The 17,648-nt window shown below is 40.2% G+C and overlaps 1 protein-coding gene across 1 annotated transcript in view; it reads left to right on the top strand.

Annotated features, from left to right (window-relative positions):
- ARHGAP6 (Rho GTPase activating protein 6) overlaps positions 1-17,648 on the top strand; it is a 61,561-nt gene that overhangs the window by 2,845 nt on the left and 41,068 nt on the right. The gene's annotated exons all lie outside the window — the stretch shown is intronic.

Raw genomic sequence — 17,648 nt, 5'->3', positions numbered from 1 at the left:
AGTTACATTTACTGGCACAGGTGTTGTGGAAAGTAAAAATTTATTGTTCTTGTGTAACAAGTGTTTGTGCCAAACATGCTTGCCTGGAAGTTAAGTCAGAGTGCAGCAGCATCTGCCCTATCTTTATAATCACAGTCATGCCACTCTTGGTTGCTTCTTCATGTTTCCACCCCCCTTGTCAGAGCAAGTGCCCTTAGTTAGCACTTTTAGGGCACATCTGGCTATTTCCACACTTGCAGAAGAATGCATAGAATGTAATACCTCGTATGTCATCCCTCTTCTCTGCTCTACTACAGCCATTACCTTTAATTAAGGCTATTACTGGCATCTTAGTTACATGTTTTGTGGTCGCAGAGAGGGGACCACCTCCCACAGGAATTTATTTAACCAGTGTGTCACTTAAAATGCGCTACAGTTGTGTTGCAGTATGCAATTAAATGAATTCAAATTGATCACAAGTTATTATTTTTACATGTATGACAAGGATGCTTCAGGTTTGTTTCTCGTTCTCTTGTTTTTCTGCCTCGTATCTCTCTTTCAGATTCTGTAATCAACATCTTGGCTCCCGTGTCGCTCCCTCATCTGCCACCAGTAACCACAGCAAGAATTGTTTATACTGCCTGTAGGTTGATGTGTTAGGTTGCAAGTACTCTGTGAAAGATGATTAGTTTGTTGCTTGGTGTTCTGAATGGCACAACAGTACGATTCTGGTGAAACTTCTTTGCAGCTGCTGTTGGAACATACTGTGTTTTTCTCAGTGTCAAGGAAGTCAATATTCTCATTATAACAAGAGGAAAAAAAGCCCTGTGATGAAGTTCATTTTAGATGTGTGTACATCTTGGTGACTTTCCAATTGTGTATGTCTTTGTATGCAAACAGTGAGGAAAAAATGGATCTTTTACACAGTGTCTTCACAAAAAAATTGTTAACTCAAGTCGGGTAGCTTTTTCAGAGTAAAACCAGGATCAAAGCAGGAGAGAAGTGTATTTTCTTCCCCTCTGTTCATAGGTTCCAGGTATCTCTTGAGCAGAAGAGGTATCGAATGAGGCTTGTTTGGAGCAGTTTCCTAAATACCTGATGATTATAACTTTCCTCTTATCCACAGTCCTGTCCCACTTCACTGAGCCTGTGTTTTGGGAGCACTGATAGGCACTGCAGGGCTTTATCAGTAAGAGCAAATGAGCCCTAATTCATCTACTCAAGCATCTGGCTGGGTGTTAAAGTACAACGTAAACCTCTCTGTAGGGACTTGAATAGGATTTGGGAGTCAGGGGTCACGGTTGCATTTTTCACCCCTCTGTGCAAGAAAAGACCATGAGTGCTCATGTTCCCACCAGCTCCCAACAGGCTGTGCTGCCGTCTTCCCGGCTTTGGAACAGGGCTGGAGGAGTTGGGGAGGGAAAGGATAAATGAAGGAATAAAAAAATGAATGCTCAATGCTAGGTCTGAATATTGCTTAGATAGGTGTGCATTTGCCAGGAGGGCATGCAGACATAAATGACTGAGCTGCTTTTTGTGGCTGCTCGTTAAGAAGATAAGTAAGGGGGAGGTATATTGATAATTAGGAAGTAATGAAGCTTCTATAAATACAAGTGCAAGAAAGGAAAAGAGAAGATGAGAGGATCACTAGAAAATAAATGCTCTTCACAAACTGTTGAATCTGCAAGGCCTGTATGCTAAGGCACTGACTTCTTGTTGTGAAAATTGGGGAAATATCTATTAAGAAGTGGGAAAAACACATAAGTACTATCAGTGACACATGCTGTAGCTGAAAACTACAGAGAAGTAGACATGCTGTAGCTGAATTGTTACAGAAAGCTTGACCATCACATGAAGATCCCCAAAAGTATTATTTGAAATTGTCTTAGAAATGGTTTAGCACGTGATTAAGCTCATCGGACTGTAAGCTGACCAAAGACTTGTCAAATATTTGAAATATTTTGCCAATATTGCTAGTAACTCTTTGCTTCTGATCTTCTTGACAGCAAGTTTTTGACTTCTGGTCTACCACTTTGTATAGAAATGGCCACATTCAAATCCCCATATGTCAACAAAGCTTTGTATTTTATGGATTTTTTTTTGTTGTCATTGCTTTGTCCCTTGTGACAGCACAAGCAGGACATGTTTTCTTCATAGTGTCAACAGAAATAGCGGGAAGTGGTTGATGCTTTCACATTAATAAATCTCTTGCACTTCCAGAAGTTGCTCAGTTGTATTTCTCACTAGTAACACCATCCTGTAGCCACACAGGAAATGTTGCTGCACAGTAAGCATCTTGGTATAATTAGGTAAATTTGCATCTTATTGCAATAACAAGCCAGCTGCTTGCGTTGTCCTGGGATGCAAAAGAAGCACGACATGTGTGTGTCAGTGCAGCAAAATAGCAAACTCATGTGCTGTTACCACACCACGTGTAATCTCCAGAGCTCTGGGGAAGGGTTGGGGCTAGCAGAGGACTTAGAGTTATGAGCACATAGAAGTCTTGTGGGCTAGGAATTTACCCCAGGGAGTTTCCATCTTCCTTCCTCTTGCCTCTTACATCGCCAAATACAGATGGGCTTCTTGATAAAGGAGAAGAACTGATGCCTGAAATTGGGCCTGGGAAAACTATTTAGTAAGTGCTGTTGACTACTCCAAAGTGTATATGATATTCTTCCATTGAATTTTTTGAAAATATGCAGACAAACCTGGGAGGATTTCTGGACAAGTGCCAGAAAACAGCTGTATTGCTACTTCTGTCTGTTTAATACTGCTTTTACTTTCGTAAGGCAGAAGTGCCACAAATAATGCTTGCTACCACAGCCCTGCCTGAGATTTCTTTTAGAAGAAAGCATTCCACTTATTCTTGCTCAACCCTGGCTGCTGGGGCTGGGACAGGGCATCAGTAGGAACCTCTTGGGAAGAGGGGGTGAAGACATTGCTCCAGTGGGGAAGAAGGGGATCTTAATAGATGATGAGGAAGAAGCAGATAAGATTTTTTTTACACAAAATTGCTGTAACCTATTCAGAGGCTTTATATTTTTATTATAAAAACATGCTGCATGTTGCTACTTGTGATTATTTGTTTTGCTCTTTGTGGGTAAATGATAACTTGTTATTAATTCATCTGCTGTCTCTGATTTTGGGAGCACAGGCTGCATGCCTGCCTCACCGTCTCAGCTTCAGTAGGAAGAAGAAACCTGTAGACAGGTAATCATACCAGTAGGCACCAGTTTTTCTCATGCAGTGATTGTGCAGGGGTTCAGGCCTAGCACCTGAGAGCACACAGACCAATCTGCTACCTTTTTCTCTCCCTGCCTTGTTAATTGTCAGACAACAGTGGTGCTTCTGGGAGTTACCAGGCTAAAATAGTCATGTGGTGTAAAGGCATGTGCATTGCCTTTGCCCACGCTATACAACTGGAATGCGAAAGTGACTTCAGACACCAGAGAGAACAGGCACATAGAGCACGTACCTGCTTGTGTGTTAGCTTTGTTTTGATTTGTTTTTGATGAGCTTGGGGCAGCCTATGATTATTCATTAAGACATCAAATAAAAGTTGTGAAGCTTTTTCGTATAGGTCAGCCTGAAGACTACTGTTTACAGCTGCAGCTGATTATTGTAGCTGCCTGTTTGAAATTACCTGCTGGAAAGAAGTACTTTTCATGGGCTGATAATAAAAAATGAAGAGAGGCACGTTTATTTTTCTGCTGAAAAGTGGTCATTGTAGTAGTTACAACTACCTGTGTTTTTATTGCACTCATACATTATAGCTCCAGCTTTGAATCAAGGCTTCGTTTTGATAGAGACAACTGTACAGTGGTACCCTGAATCCCGTCAGAAGAATATGGGCTCGCAGAGTGGATGACTTGGGCTCGCAGAGTGGATGACTTTATAGCTGTGTTTAATCTTAGTTTAGCAGATCTATCAGCTTAAGCTTGTGGATTTGATGAGGGCTTTTGATATCCTAACGTTCATCCTAAAGTAGATGACACATTCAAAGTGACTCTTGAAGATGGGGAAGGAGAGGATACTGAACAGGCTCAGAAGGACCAGCATTCAGAAAGGGTTCTTGTGATGAAGAAGGTTGTAGGACTAGTAATTGTGAGATACTGAACTAGAGGAAAACTACTTAGAAAAAGGTTTTCCCTTTCATTCCCCAAAAAGGGGGAAAGAAATGAAAATTTATGCTGAATTCACTTTTTAAAGTTTGGCAATATTAATTTAATGTGGATGGAGTAGAATTAGAGTCAATGAGGGGAATATATCATCAAGGTTTTGCACAGCCCTTCACAGCATCTCATGTTTTGCATATTGCACACTTTTCGTTCTAACCTCCTAAATTATTTCTGGCCTGAATTTCAGATGTGAGAAAGTTAACAGGGGAGCTTTTATTCATGTGTGCACTACTAGATCAGATTTCAGAGGCTTGGGCTCACTCAGTTTAGAAGTTCTACTAGGCAAGAACCCTGGAAGAATCTTTTTATTCTTCATATGTCATTCTTTTCTTACAATTAATAATAATGAACCCCAGTATTAACCCATGTTTCAGTAGAGTATTTCAGGGATGCTGTCAAACTTCATTTTTTGAAGGAAGACTATTAGCACAAGAGTTCAGGTCAGTTTCTTCAAACTGGCCTGGTGAAATATCTTTGTTTCAATCTCATCTTCAGAATACAAGATTGGTGTACCTGAGATTGAATGTTGAGGTTATGGTTGGCTCAGAACTGCTAACAGGTCAGATGCTACAGATTGCAGTACATGTAGTAGGTTGGGCTAAGGCCAGAACATCCATCTCTGATGAATTCTCTTGCTTTTGTTGGCTTGGGTCACAACCTTAACATTACATTGATGTAGTGTTTTGGTTTTAACATATGCACCACATACCAAAGTATATTTATGCATTGGTACAAGTGTTGCACTTCAGCTTTGGACCTATTTTAATGTTTCTCAAATATTTTGGAGTGCAAATCCAAAGGTGAACCATGGAATTTGTCCTCACTTTCCAGAACGTGTTACCCAGCTATTTTAGCAATTGTACCAAATGTAATAAAAGAGATTATCTGCCTTTACTAAGACGACTGTTCGCTGTGTTGACGCCACCCATGACAAGAATGTATAGCCTCACAATTTCTTATCAACAGCAACTAGGTTATACTGAGAAGTTTCAATAATGACATTGAGTGTTCTACTTTCTGAGGGAATTGACTGGTTTAGACTAACTGGGATATTTGGGGAGATAGAAGGTAATCCTTAAGTTTACTGTTAAATGTAGTTCTCAGTTTGTTCAATTAGTTGTAATGCAGAAGATCTAAGGTTGGGTTTAGAAACTGAAAGGCAGTCCCAGTCATTTAAGGGAAGATACTGCTTCTGCTGCTTAAACATGTGCTGTTGTACATTTTACATCCAAGATTTGTAGTCATTTCCACCAGATGAGTGATGCTGTGCATCTGCTCGCATGAAGTGAGCATTAGACTCCTGTGTGGCTTGCTTTAGTAAGACAAATCTGAAGGAGCAGGGCTGGGTAAGTGTGTGATTACAGACTCAGTGCTGAGACAACCCCATCTCTGAAATGGAAGAAAACATACATTATTGGGCTTTCTGAATTTTTATTGTTCATTTCGTGCACTTTGCCCCCAATACGTTCCAGTCAAGCTCTGAATAAAAATGGGAATTCAGAGTTATGCCTTCTCCGCTGCTTGTTGATTTTGGCAGGGAGTAGTTTTCTGCATCTGTTTTGCTTCCATTACTCGTCACTGTATTTCATTGTCCATTTTCCTTAACGCTGAGAGTGACTATGATTTTTATCTGGACTTGCATTTTTGTGAGGGCTCCAAACTGCTCAGTGTTTTTAATCACTGACCATGTTATATACTTTATAGGCTGTTGTAACAATGGAAAACATCTATATAAACCATAGCCTATACTTTTTGGAGTTATGGGATTACAGACCGGATGCTTTTGAGTTGGTATCAGTATATCTTTTAAGTGAAGAGGCCTATTACCACCCCTCTTAATCACAGAATCACAGAATAGTTTGGGTTGGAAGGGACCTTAAAGACCATCCAGTTCCAACCCCCCTGCCATGGGCAGGGACACCTTCCACTAGACCAGGTTGCTCAAAGCCTCATCCAGCCTGGTCTCAAAGGCAGCCAGGGAATGGGGCATCCACAGCTTCTCTGGTGATGCTGACCTCTGTCAGTTTTTCTCACATAAAAACCATTTCTAAAGTGGTCCTGGGAGTCCATGGATTTTCTTTCAATATGGCGGTGTTCATGAAGATTACACTGAAGGCAGGCAACACTGAGCTAAGTTCTGCTCCTTTACGCTACATTAGTAAATCTTGGATATACTGTATCAGGCTTGCTGAGAAGAAAACTGTGTATCTTGCTGATTTTTAGATGGGAGCTTCCCTCTCCCCTCCCCAATTTGAATTTTTCATGGATATATGTTTTCTTTCTGAGTTTGTTTTTTTTCCTTCTGGGGAAAAAGAAAATAAAGTTGACTTAAGCTAGGAGAAGTCCCAGCTGTTGCAGGGTAGTGGTTGTAAGAGCACACAGCCTTTCACTCTGCTACACAGGAGTTTGTCAAAAGTGAAGGTGAGAGGAGTTTTTCCAGGCAGGGAGATACACAAACCAAAAGATTTTTTTTTTTTTCCCCCCCTCCCAATAGGGATATTTGCAGAAATTTCTTTTTATAATTTTATTTTTAATTTGACTTTTTGCCACCACTGAGAAAAGAACAAAATGGGAACACTTGAAGCTTACAAGAACATCTGCCGGTAGAACAGGGGAAATGATTTATTATCTGCAAAACTTAAGAACATTTTTAGTCATCCCTTCCTTTTAAAAATCTTGCTGTGAGGTTTTTTCTTTTTTAATAAGACTATGTAATCCACGGTTTTCTTGCATCACATAGCAGGTTTTACATGTCTGCTTACATCAGGGATACTTCATTTGGCATATATATTCCGTCAGTTAGAGACAAGATCATCGTTTTAAAAGCAAACATTTTTACTCACTACAAACAAAAGTTTGTCTTGTAACATAATTTGTTTGTATTTTAGTAAACAGCTAGGAGCTTTGGTCAAGAAGCAGCATCACTTTTCTTCAGTGTTCTGTGAGTACAAAACAGAAGTAGAAAATGCTAGGCTTCTTGGTGAAATCAGTGGAACTGTTAATGTGAAAATAGAAAAATTAACGTATAATGCAGCACCTTTAAAAGAAAGATTTGTGTATCTTCCAAGAATCTGCCTGTTGTGTAGGCATGTTTTGTGAAGGCAGAGGAAGGGAGTGGGGACAGGGATGGACATTGAAGGAACACTTTGCTGTGGAGCTCATTGGGCAGGAGTCCTGAAAGGCAGGAGTCCTTCACTGGCAGTCAATGAAGGGAAGAGATCTTGCTGAAATACCTAGAGATAAGTAAGGAAATACTTAGGTCCACATTTCCATATACAAATGTCATGAGAGGTAGTTAGTGGAGATGGAATTATGATCAGAGGTCTTAATTATTAGGGCAGTTGTTTATTTATGCTGACTGTTGTGGGTTTAGGGTGCTGCTCTTATAAATCCAGATCCAGAGGCTGTATGCATACATTTGATAAGAAGTCCCATTGATCTTAGAAATTACTTCTGAGATGTAAAATTTTCCTATGTAATGTAATTTCCTTAATGGTTGTCATGGTTGAAAGAGGTGTTGACTATAAATACGTATAAATACCTTCAGTATTTTGTCTGTATTAGTGTGCCACGTGGAAATCTCAGCTTCTGTTTTAAAATGTTACTCATGACCATTAGCCATATGGAAAAGTTCATACACATGGCCCGAGCGAACCAGTGTTGGGAAACAAAATGCACATACAGAGGCTCTGAATCACTGGTTTGCAAAATTAGCTGTATTTGTTTCTTTGTGGTTGTTTTTCTAAATGTTTGTGAGAACACTAGTCGAGCAGAGGTATTCTTGATTGTGTTCTGCCAAATCTGTCTTTAGCACTTGATGCGGTACCAGCCCCTTTGTTTCTGAACACTCAGCTAGGCTGTCCTGTGTTTGGCAAATAATCCATGCAAGTGTGTGGTGATTCTGTAGTGATTTAAGACTTGGTGCTTTATTAGAATTCAAAGCCAAAGAATAAATACATCCCATGAGAGAAGCTTTTGAACCTTTATTAAGAATACTGACACTGCAGCCTACGAATTTCCATGTTCTGCTTGCCTTTGGCAGAACTTTGCTGTAACATGTGTATTCCTCCGATACACACCTTTTAAAAATTGCAGTTGAAAATCAGATTTATTTCTGATACCTTCATGTGTATTGCTCCTTTCAGAAGTGTGTTGGGGAGGTATTTCTGTTGAGGGTTTCTTCTTGCCTTAGTTAGAAGTTTCTAAAGTTTTGTCACAGGCATGGTTTCAGTGGAGTTGTGGTTGGTGCCAGAAGTGTAAGGTATGTGTTTAAATACTGATTTTGAAAAGTAAAGTAAATCTATCTGCAGTCACGTTATCAGAGCTGTGGTACTGTATATATCTTTATATTAGGCTTTTACACTGGAAAGGCTACCTCGAGACAGGCTACCTCCTGCTGGAGGTTTTTAAGAACTGAGTAGACAAATATCTATGTGATTCTTTCTGTGCAGGAAGTTGACCCAAGTGTTCCCTGCAGAGCTCATCATGGTTTTTTGTCTGTGTGGTTTACATTTTCGACACCTGTTCCTGTTTATTAATTAAAAATATGTAAGCTAGATGATTGATGATACAGAGGACAGGTAATTATTACAACAAAACATTATTAGAAAGAAGTTCCGTTTGTCATTTTTCAAAGGGATAGCAGCTCAATTACTGGGGCCACCAACCTGTCAAGTGAGAGACCCTTCTGCACCATGATTTCACTTCCTTGCACTAAAGGCTCCTCTCTCATTTCTTCATCAAGGCTCTGAGCAGGTTATTGTGGGCTAGTATAATTAGTTCTGGAAGGAGCAAGTTATGAAGGCCATTTCATTTTCTTGCACGGCTCCTTCTTTAAGGTGAGGGTCCAAGACTTGTAGGATGGGATTCGTAACAAGGTGATGGTCAGAAGGCAGTGGGGACCAGGATGTCCCAAACCACCTCTGACCACAAGTGCGTCCCCTGAATTCCAGAGTGTTGGGGGAATTTCCTCTTCGTTTGAAGAGCTCAACTTGTGCTCATGCCGAAAGCAACCCTGGGAAGGCTCTAAGGGAGGTGTGAAGAAACTTGGCTGCTGCTTCACCTGCCCATAGAGGGATGCTGGCCAGCTTATTGATACACGAATGTTCCATGGCAGCAAAATCCTGTCAGTTTAATGTGTGGTCTGCCCCAAGCCCACCCTGTACTGTGAGGATTAAATGTAATTCTCCTTCTTAGCAAATCAAGAGTCACTTTGACTAGGGATGGCATTATCTATCCTCCATATTATAAAATAAGTAACTGGTCCCAGGCGACAATCAATTTTCCCCTGCCCCCAGTGGACTGAAGGCAGTTTTAAAGCTGATATTTGTATTTTTCCTGACTGAAACTATGACATTGAGGCTCCTGTTGGTTGGCTGTTTGGGGTTTGGTGTTTTGATTATTTTTTTTCAGTACAGCTAAAATATTTTCTTTTACTGTAGTTTGGATCTAGTAGCGTAGACAGGTTTTGATCTATTTTACTGTCAGTTATTAAAAGACTCCAGCCAGGGGATGTTGTCCAATCTTTCTCAAAGCTTTTAAACCTCTGCCCATCATTGTGGTTTCTGAGTGCCTTCCACGTAGAGAGAAGGGCAGCAGTGAAGTCCCTCGCGTACCACGATGTGTTTAAATAAGAACTTACCTACCTTTTGGGTTTAGGGAAGCTCCTCCCACACTGCAGACACTGCATTTTGTCTTGCACCTGCTACTTCACATTACTGTTTGGTGAACCCTGTTACCATCCTCAGTACAGCAAATATTGCCCTGATGTGTATAGAAGGAGTGGTTCCCTCTGATTTCAGTATACCTGGAGACATTTTTTACTTCCAGTATTGAAACAAGGAATGTGCTCCATCAAAAGACCTCACTGGAGAAAAATGTGCAGCAAGTTACCCTTTGGCCCATTTTCTCTAGATTTTTGTTTTGTTTAATTTTATTAGAGTACCATGAGTTGGGACTTCTTATGATGCAGGATGTCCTGTGTCAGTGTAGGCACTGAAGCAAGAAGAGCTTTGTGTGAGCTGAAAATGTGACTCTCTAATCACAGGGAAGTCAGACCTGGCATCCTGATGTTCTCCCTGTCCAGGGATTCACCTGCTTTTTGCTACTCTCCAGTATCAGCCACGGAAGGGCATTCAAGGGCATTTGGCCCTTCCTTTGTAATCCTCTAAAGGCTACCGGGTAGCTTTGCATGCTTGTTTGAGTAAGTTATTTCCATCGTCCCTTCTATATATGGCAGCAACAGCAGTTTCCCTCGTCCTAGAATAAAAGGTTTAAACAACTGTTTGTTTTCATGTCAAAATGAGTTGGCTTCCTTAGGTCTGGCTAAAGCTTTAGCAAATACCAGTAAGCTCCAAACAAATGTAGTTTAGTGTTCTGATATTTCATTTCCTCTATAGAACTCACTGAATATCTTGTTCCTCGGATTTCCTGTAATACAGATATTTAAAATGTATTGGTAGGTTAAAAAGTATTTAAATTATATAAAACTATATATCTTTTTTCATTCTAGCAATGATAAAATAGCTGAAAATATTGTTTTCAAACAGTTATCTCTGGTCAAGAGTTCAAATATGAAAACATTAAAGAATACATTTTAAAAAAGGGAAGAAGAAAAGGGAAGATAGGGAACTTCAGTTTGCTTTTGGTGTGGTGGTTTAAAAAATTCTGAAATAATTAAAAATTCAAATCTTTTAAGGATCTTTATACACAGCATACACAAGCTGAAAGCAGGGATCCTCTTTGTGTTCTCTGAAGGGTGACTTTTGGTGTAGCTGTGTTCACGTTCATCTGTTAGACCTGCAGCTTCCTGCACAGGACGAGTGCGGTGGCCTGGGATGGGACTGGAAAGCAGCTCCTTCCCAGCTCTTCTCCTCGCAGAGGTGGGCTGTGCTTACAGCCATCTCCCTCTGGCTGTGGCTTCTGCAGCCTTGACCTTGCTCCAGAGCCTGCACCCTTCAAGTACGTTGCACCTGCATTTGCCCACCAGTTAACCCCCAAGTCCCTCAAGACAGAGAATCATGGAAGAACATATTTGAAAATATCGAAGTAGTTATTTTCTCCCAACATACATACTTGGAGACTGTTTAAAACCTTATATACACTAGGAAAAGTGTAGGCAAGTGGAGCTGAAATGTCACGTTTTCTTATTATTCCTCGATCCACAGGAATTGAGTAGTATTTGCTATCTGAATTGGAGCATTGCCCAGAGTAAGCTTTTCTTTTTTTGTGAAGAAGGATTCATACCTGTCTCGTTACAGTTCTAGTCCATATCTGTACCCTGCTGGTTACCAACATCTAACATTTCTTTTTTCAGCAAGTTGGGCCATGACTCTTTCTGACAGACCTTGAGAATAGGGTTCGGTAGAAATGGTGCATTTTTCACTCTAACAGATTTGATTCTAGCTTGGAACTCCACTTCTTAGATGTGTTTTCCTAGAAGGCAGGACAGTCTACTGATAATATGCTCAGCTGGTGTAAATTGGTTTAACAGCTTTGCCTTCAGAATAGATGTGCACTATCAAAAACCTATTAATGCCTGTGAAGCAAATTATGGAGGGGGGTTATGTTGCTGGGGGTTTCTCGTGGTTAAATTTGTTTCAGAATCACAAAAGGTTATTCGAAAATGTTATTTGATTAATAAAACTCAGATCCCAGTAGGGATGCAGCTTTCTTTTGAAGCAGGTGAGGTTTTCATCAGTTTTGCCTTCTGGGTGGGTTCCAGAGAAGCTTATGAATATTTTCTAGTTAAATCATAGAATTTATATACCAGTATGACCAAATTCTTACTGTTCCACACTAAAGAGATTGTGCGCAAGACAGGCTTTAAACTTCCAGCAGCAGCATTACTTAAACCTGCCCATTTGGACTTTGTAATTCCTCCGTGTTTCATTTTCACGATTGGTAATACCCTAGCCCAAAGGGATTGAAGCCCATATCCAAAGAGGATGCACCAACTGCAGGTTGCCAAGGAATCTGATGGGACGAGGAGGAAGAGAATATAAAGCACACTTGTGCCTGATGGTTGTGGGTTTTCTCAAGTGGTGGTATTGCGTACACTGTGTATTGCTGAGAAGATAGTTTCCTGCAGCTGGGCTTTCCCCAGGCCTCACCCACTTGCCATGAGGAGGCTTTGTGTCAGAAACACTCCGGCTCTGGTCCCAGCTGTGCGCAGCCCCTGGGGAGCTGCAGCCCTTCTCCTCAAGAACGGGCTTTGACTTCAGCTCTGCCCTTTGCACACTGTTTCTTCTGCCCTAAGTGTATCCAGTGGGAGCCTTCCAGATAGGGAAATGCCGAAGCTTGTTTGCTGCCTCAGAGAAAGCAGCGCGTAAGAGGGGAGCTGCTTCCGGACGCGTTTGTGGTGCCTGTGTTGGGTGCCCCGAACCTGGCTCTGTGGGCTGAGGTGAGCACGTGTGAGCCAGCTGCCACCTGCAAGGTCATGGCTGCAGCCGAGGGATGTGCTTGAACAAACATGGCTTTTTCATCAGTTGCAGGCTGACGAGCACAAAGGAGTGCCAATTTAAGTCAAATGAAGATGGCTGATGTAGGCCTGAGGAGAAGCAGTGTAAGGAACATGGAGACAGTCCAAGGCTTCTGAAGCCATGTAATAATCTGCATCACTGATGGAGATCTCCTTGTGTGTGTACTGCTGAGGACAGGGGAAAGGGAGAAAGAGGCTGATGGGAAATAACCTGTAGGCTCAACCCTTCTGTTTTCATATTCCTTTATGTGCCTTAATCTGTAGCTCCTGGTTGAAATTGTTCGCCTTCAATCTGTGCTGCAGCTGGCAGTGTTTGGAAGTTACTGCGTGGAGACAGGGCATTTCAACAACAAGTTAATCTGAATAAATATTTCAAGATGGACATTTATAGTCACAGAAATGGCTAAGTAAAACTGGCACCCTCTTCTTTAGTAGAGCAGCTCCAAGTGTGTATTCAGGGGGAAATTAGCTTTGTATGGTGACCCAAAGGAGCGACTTCAGCCAGGGCAGTCTCGTCTTTATTGTGCTCTGCCAACAGAATTTAGCAGTCTTTTCTGATTGCAGTCTGTTACTTGCAGTATTGCGTAGGCAGGAGAGACTGTAGCTTGTCGCTGAGCTAGCAGGCTGAGTGCAGGAGGCTGCCACTTGGGGAGTGTGTCCCTCTCCATGAGTTAAGTGAACCGGTAAGTCCTCAAGAGAGTTCCAACTTGGTGCTTTGTGATGCTACTGGTAGTAATTTTCAAGAAAGAATAGATTACACTTCTAGAAAATATGTTCTTTTTGGTTTTTTCTCTTTAAATGTGATTAGATCCAATTACTAATACCTATTAAGTGAAAATGACAATGAATATAACTACTATGAAGAAGTATTTTAGGAATCTCACAATATCAACTTTGTCCATTTCTGTTGTGATAAATGAGATGCGAGAGATGAGTATCATACCCATGTAACTCACCTCTTTATACGTTGTGAAAATAACCCTTAATTGTAGAACACAACAAATTTTCATCCCTAAGTGGACAAGAAACACAATTCTCATAAGCAAAGGAAATTGCCATTAGATGGGGAGGAGAGTTCACTTACTCAGTAACCCCATAAGCAACAGAAGATCTCTTTTGTCAAAAACCCACTGACTTAAATTAAAGCCTCTGTATGAATTTACAAATTATGTGTTTTATTTTAAAAAAATAGTGTCCTTGCATGTACATGACATAAAAGGAACATACATTCTCATAGATAATCCACAGTCTCTATGTCTAAGGAAAGAAAGTGCTGAAGAATCATGATTTTGTTACAGTTTCACTTCAAGCTTATTGGCAGGGTACTTTCTGTGATCTGAAGCCCAGTGCTATAATAGTGTCATAAAAATGGCTTAGAAAGCTCATGTGCTGTTCTACTTTTTACTGCATATTATATTAATTATGAAAAGCATATTGGATTAGGACGTCACAGTGTAGTGACTGTTAAGTGGCATGATACTGATGGCCAAGGGTTCCTGAAAGTTAATTCCAGGTGTGCCACTAACTGTATCATCCTGAACAGAATTCCTTCTACCTAATTTGTGTAACTTGCTTATGTTGAGCAATGCCTCTACCTACCAAATAGATTTCTTGATTTTCGTAACTTTAAAATGCATAAAGCAGTACTAGAAGTAAATAATAGTAACAGGATTCAGCCTGCACTCTCTTTGAGTCATATGTGGTGTTGGTAGGTGGCCTTGAGTAAAGAAACAATGTAATGTGTCATTAAAAAACATATAAAGTCCTTTCTCGCCTATTTTTTAAATTTCAGAATGGAAATTTATATATCCTTACCATGAAAATGGCTTCTTATTACCTAGTTTATAGAACCATGGTCTCACTCAGAGTGAAATATAGGCCCTGAAATGAGCTATATAAAATCTGGGATTTGAGGGTGTAACTGCTAATTAATTGGTGTTAGTGATGACATTGCAGGGGAATTTCAATCTTAACCCAAAAATAATTATCTCGGAAGTCTAACTCCTTAATTCCTATCCAAAGTCGGTTTATCAGTGCAAATACTCATATTCTGTAGGCTGTGCTTCACTGACAAGACTCCTAAAAAAATGAACTAACTTTTCACATAGAAAAGTATTTTTGGCATTAACTGAACCTGGAAGTGCTCACCACTTGGAAAAGCAGGTCACGTAGCAATTTAATGTGCACTCGGGAGTTTGATTCTAGACTCTTGGTCTTTTAAATATTCATCATGCTAGTCTTAATATATAGGTGCCCAGAGTGTGATGCATGCATTGTGGTGAAAACTGCAGCGAACATATAAATTAGTAAGCATTGAACAAACCAAGTTCATTTCTGCACAGAATAAGGTGTTGTTCAGAAGAAACAAAATGGATTAACAAATAAAAAAAAAAATACAGCTTCCTTCAATTTGGCAATTGTGGTGTTTTGAGGACTCCTCTCATCCTGCTAACATTCTTGAGTGGAATCTGTTGGAGGTGCAGTATATTGTTGATCTATAGAAAGAAGACATCAGATGATAATATGTACATAAAAGGCTGGATAAAATCCCAACAGCATTTATCACTTTGTGGTTTAAACATTTCCCAACTGCAAATTAAAATAGCAGTCCTTATTTAAGAGCCTTTTGGGCTGATACAATACTATTTTGCATAAACATTTGCTAATTAATTTAAAAATATACGATAGGTATTGTGCATGAGTAATAATGCTTTGCCTGTTTCTCAAAAATGCTTTGAGTCATAGAACGGTTTGGGTTGGAAGGGACCTTAAAGATCATCTAGTTCCAACCCCCCTGCCATGGGCAGGGACACCTTCCACTAGACCAGGTTGCTCAAAGCCTCGTCCAGCCTGGCCTTGAACACTTCCAGGGATGGGGCATCCACAGCTTCTCTGGGCAACCTGGGCCAGTGCCTCACCACCCTCTCTGGGAAGAAATTAATTATATTCTCAAAACACATTGCAGATAATAAGCACTGAACATTATCATTATGAATTTTTAAGATGTAAAACTGCTAGAGTTGCATAAGTCTTTAAGCACGTTATGAATGTTTCAGCAGTGTTTGTGCCTGATGTAACGTGAATCAACAATCATTTTAAAACATACTTATTTTTTACAGAATACAGATTGTAATTAATCATGTCTTTTGCTGGGGAGGAGAACTGGAACTGACCTCAGACCTCTTGGCAGATCCCCTCAGCTTTTCACTGAGATTCCCCTCAGTCTTACTTTCATGTGCAACTCTCTTTCTCTTGCCATGTAAACTAAAAAATGCAAATGGTCGTAGCTCCACTGCCTTCAGTGGACCTGCACCCATTGGCCCAAGGTAAGCCTCTCTCCTCTATCGCTTTGCGATCTCTTTCTTTGCTCAGGAGTGCACAGGGTGGAATCTCTTCTGTATTTTCTGGTTTGTCCAACTCCGGAACTGCTTCCTGCTTCTCACATTCCTCTGGGCCTGAGTGTCACTTGTATCCAAAATTCAAGGTTTGCAGAGACAAATGCACAAATGTTGTCTCGGCCTGTCATTTACTGAGGAACTATTTCACTGTTGGAGTTTAAAGAATTTCCCATGAAGACCAGGGTTCATTAGAAAGCATTGAAAATTTGGCCCTAGAAGGCATTTAACCTGCTTTCAGTGTGGCTATTAGTGCTACTATTCCTCTGTTCCATATTGAACAGCATTAATTTTTCCTGTATTTCTGTTGTATTTGACTGTGCAGCATTAAAACACTTCAAAAGTTGCCACTCTGCAGGTATAATAGCAAACCACTATATTTTACATCCAATTTTGACTTTTGTTCTCGTTTTTGCCTCTCATTAGACTTCAGTGGAATGTCACAATATCAATTATGGGGTCTTTGGAGAATAAGGCTCCAAGACTCCAAATAAATGCAATTTGTTTATCAAAAGGCTACTGTGAAGCAGTAATTTGAGTTGATAACATTAAAAAAAAATGTTAAAATTATTTTATATATATAAATCCAGAACACAATGGTAGTAGGGAACGCTATCCAAAACAAGTGGTATTGTCAGGTGTATGTAAGCAGGGTACTGACTATTCATATTGCCAAGAGGTGAAAGAAAAAATTCTGTAATAAACTCAGTCTTATCAACTGGAAATGTCAGAAGGTGTGAAAAGACTGGGCATATTCATCAATCAAAGTCTGAGTTTGAGTTATGAACTTGTCATGCAGCTATGAAAAAGGAAAATCTAATCATAGACCGTATCCGGCAATGAATTACCACCATTATATTGCTGAACTCTCGTCTGGAATACCTTATCCATTCTAGTCAGCCTTATTTCAGAGAGATGAATTCTCACTGGATCAGGTGTGGAAAAAGGGGAATTTACATAAGCAGCAAATGACAATCTACCTCTTGAGACAGGAACTGAGTATCATGGTTAAGTGATTTCTGGGATCAAATACGCGCTAAATAAATGCAGAATGCAAATGGAGTCGATCAAACCACAGTTACATAAGGTAAAAAGAAATGTTAATTTTAAAGTGAAAGGTATTAACTGGCTATGAAAAGGTCAGAATTTGTCCAGCTGTCTGTTGAGTAATGTTCTGGGCATAGCTTTCAATATGAATTGAGGGAAAACTATAGGGAAACAGCTGGTGTTCTTTCATGTCTCCTAATTGCAAAGATGAGAGTTAATCGATGAAGATACACTTCACTCCCCTGTGGTATGTCCCCTATTGTAAAAGACCACTTAAGACACTGGCCTACATAACTAGAAAAGCATGTTGAGGCAGATTATTTGGTGATCTTCCTACCATAAAAGTGAAACACATGCAGGATGTGTTAATTTTTGATTTTTTGCCATATTACAAAACCAGTAAGACAAAGGTATGTGTTCGTTAACTTTTAGCGAGAGTGGTGCCTATGTTAGCATTAGTCCCTATGTTAGACCTTTTATATTGCTTTGGAACTTGAAAAATTCAAAAGGTACAAGTTAAAGCAGGCCCATGTCTTAATCCCTGGTATTTGTTGGATCTAATAAATAAAA

This window comes from Eurypyga helias, unplaced genomic scaffold, assembly GCF_000690775.1.
Source record: "Eurypyga helias isolate BGI_N326 unplaced genomic scaffold, ASM69077v1 scaffold3464, whole genome shotgun sequence".
NCBI classification, from domain to species: domain Eukaryota; kingdom Metazoa; phylum Chordata; class Aves; order Eurypygiformes; family Eurypygidae; genus Eurypyga; species Eurypyga helias.
Note: the sequence above shows the minus strand (reverse complement) of the source record. Positions and strands in the feature narration are given on the sequence as shown.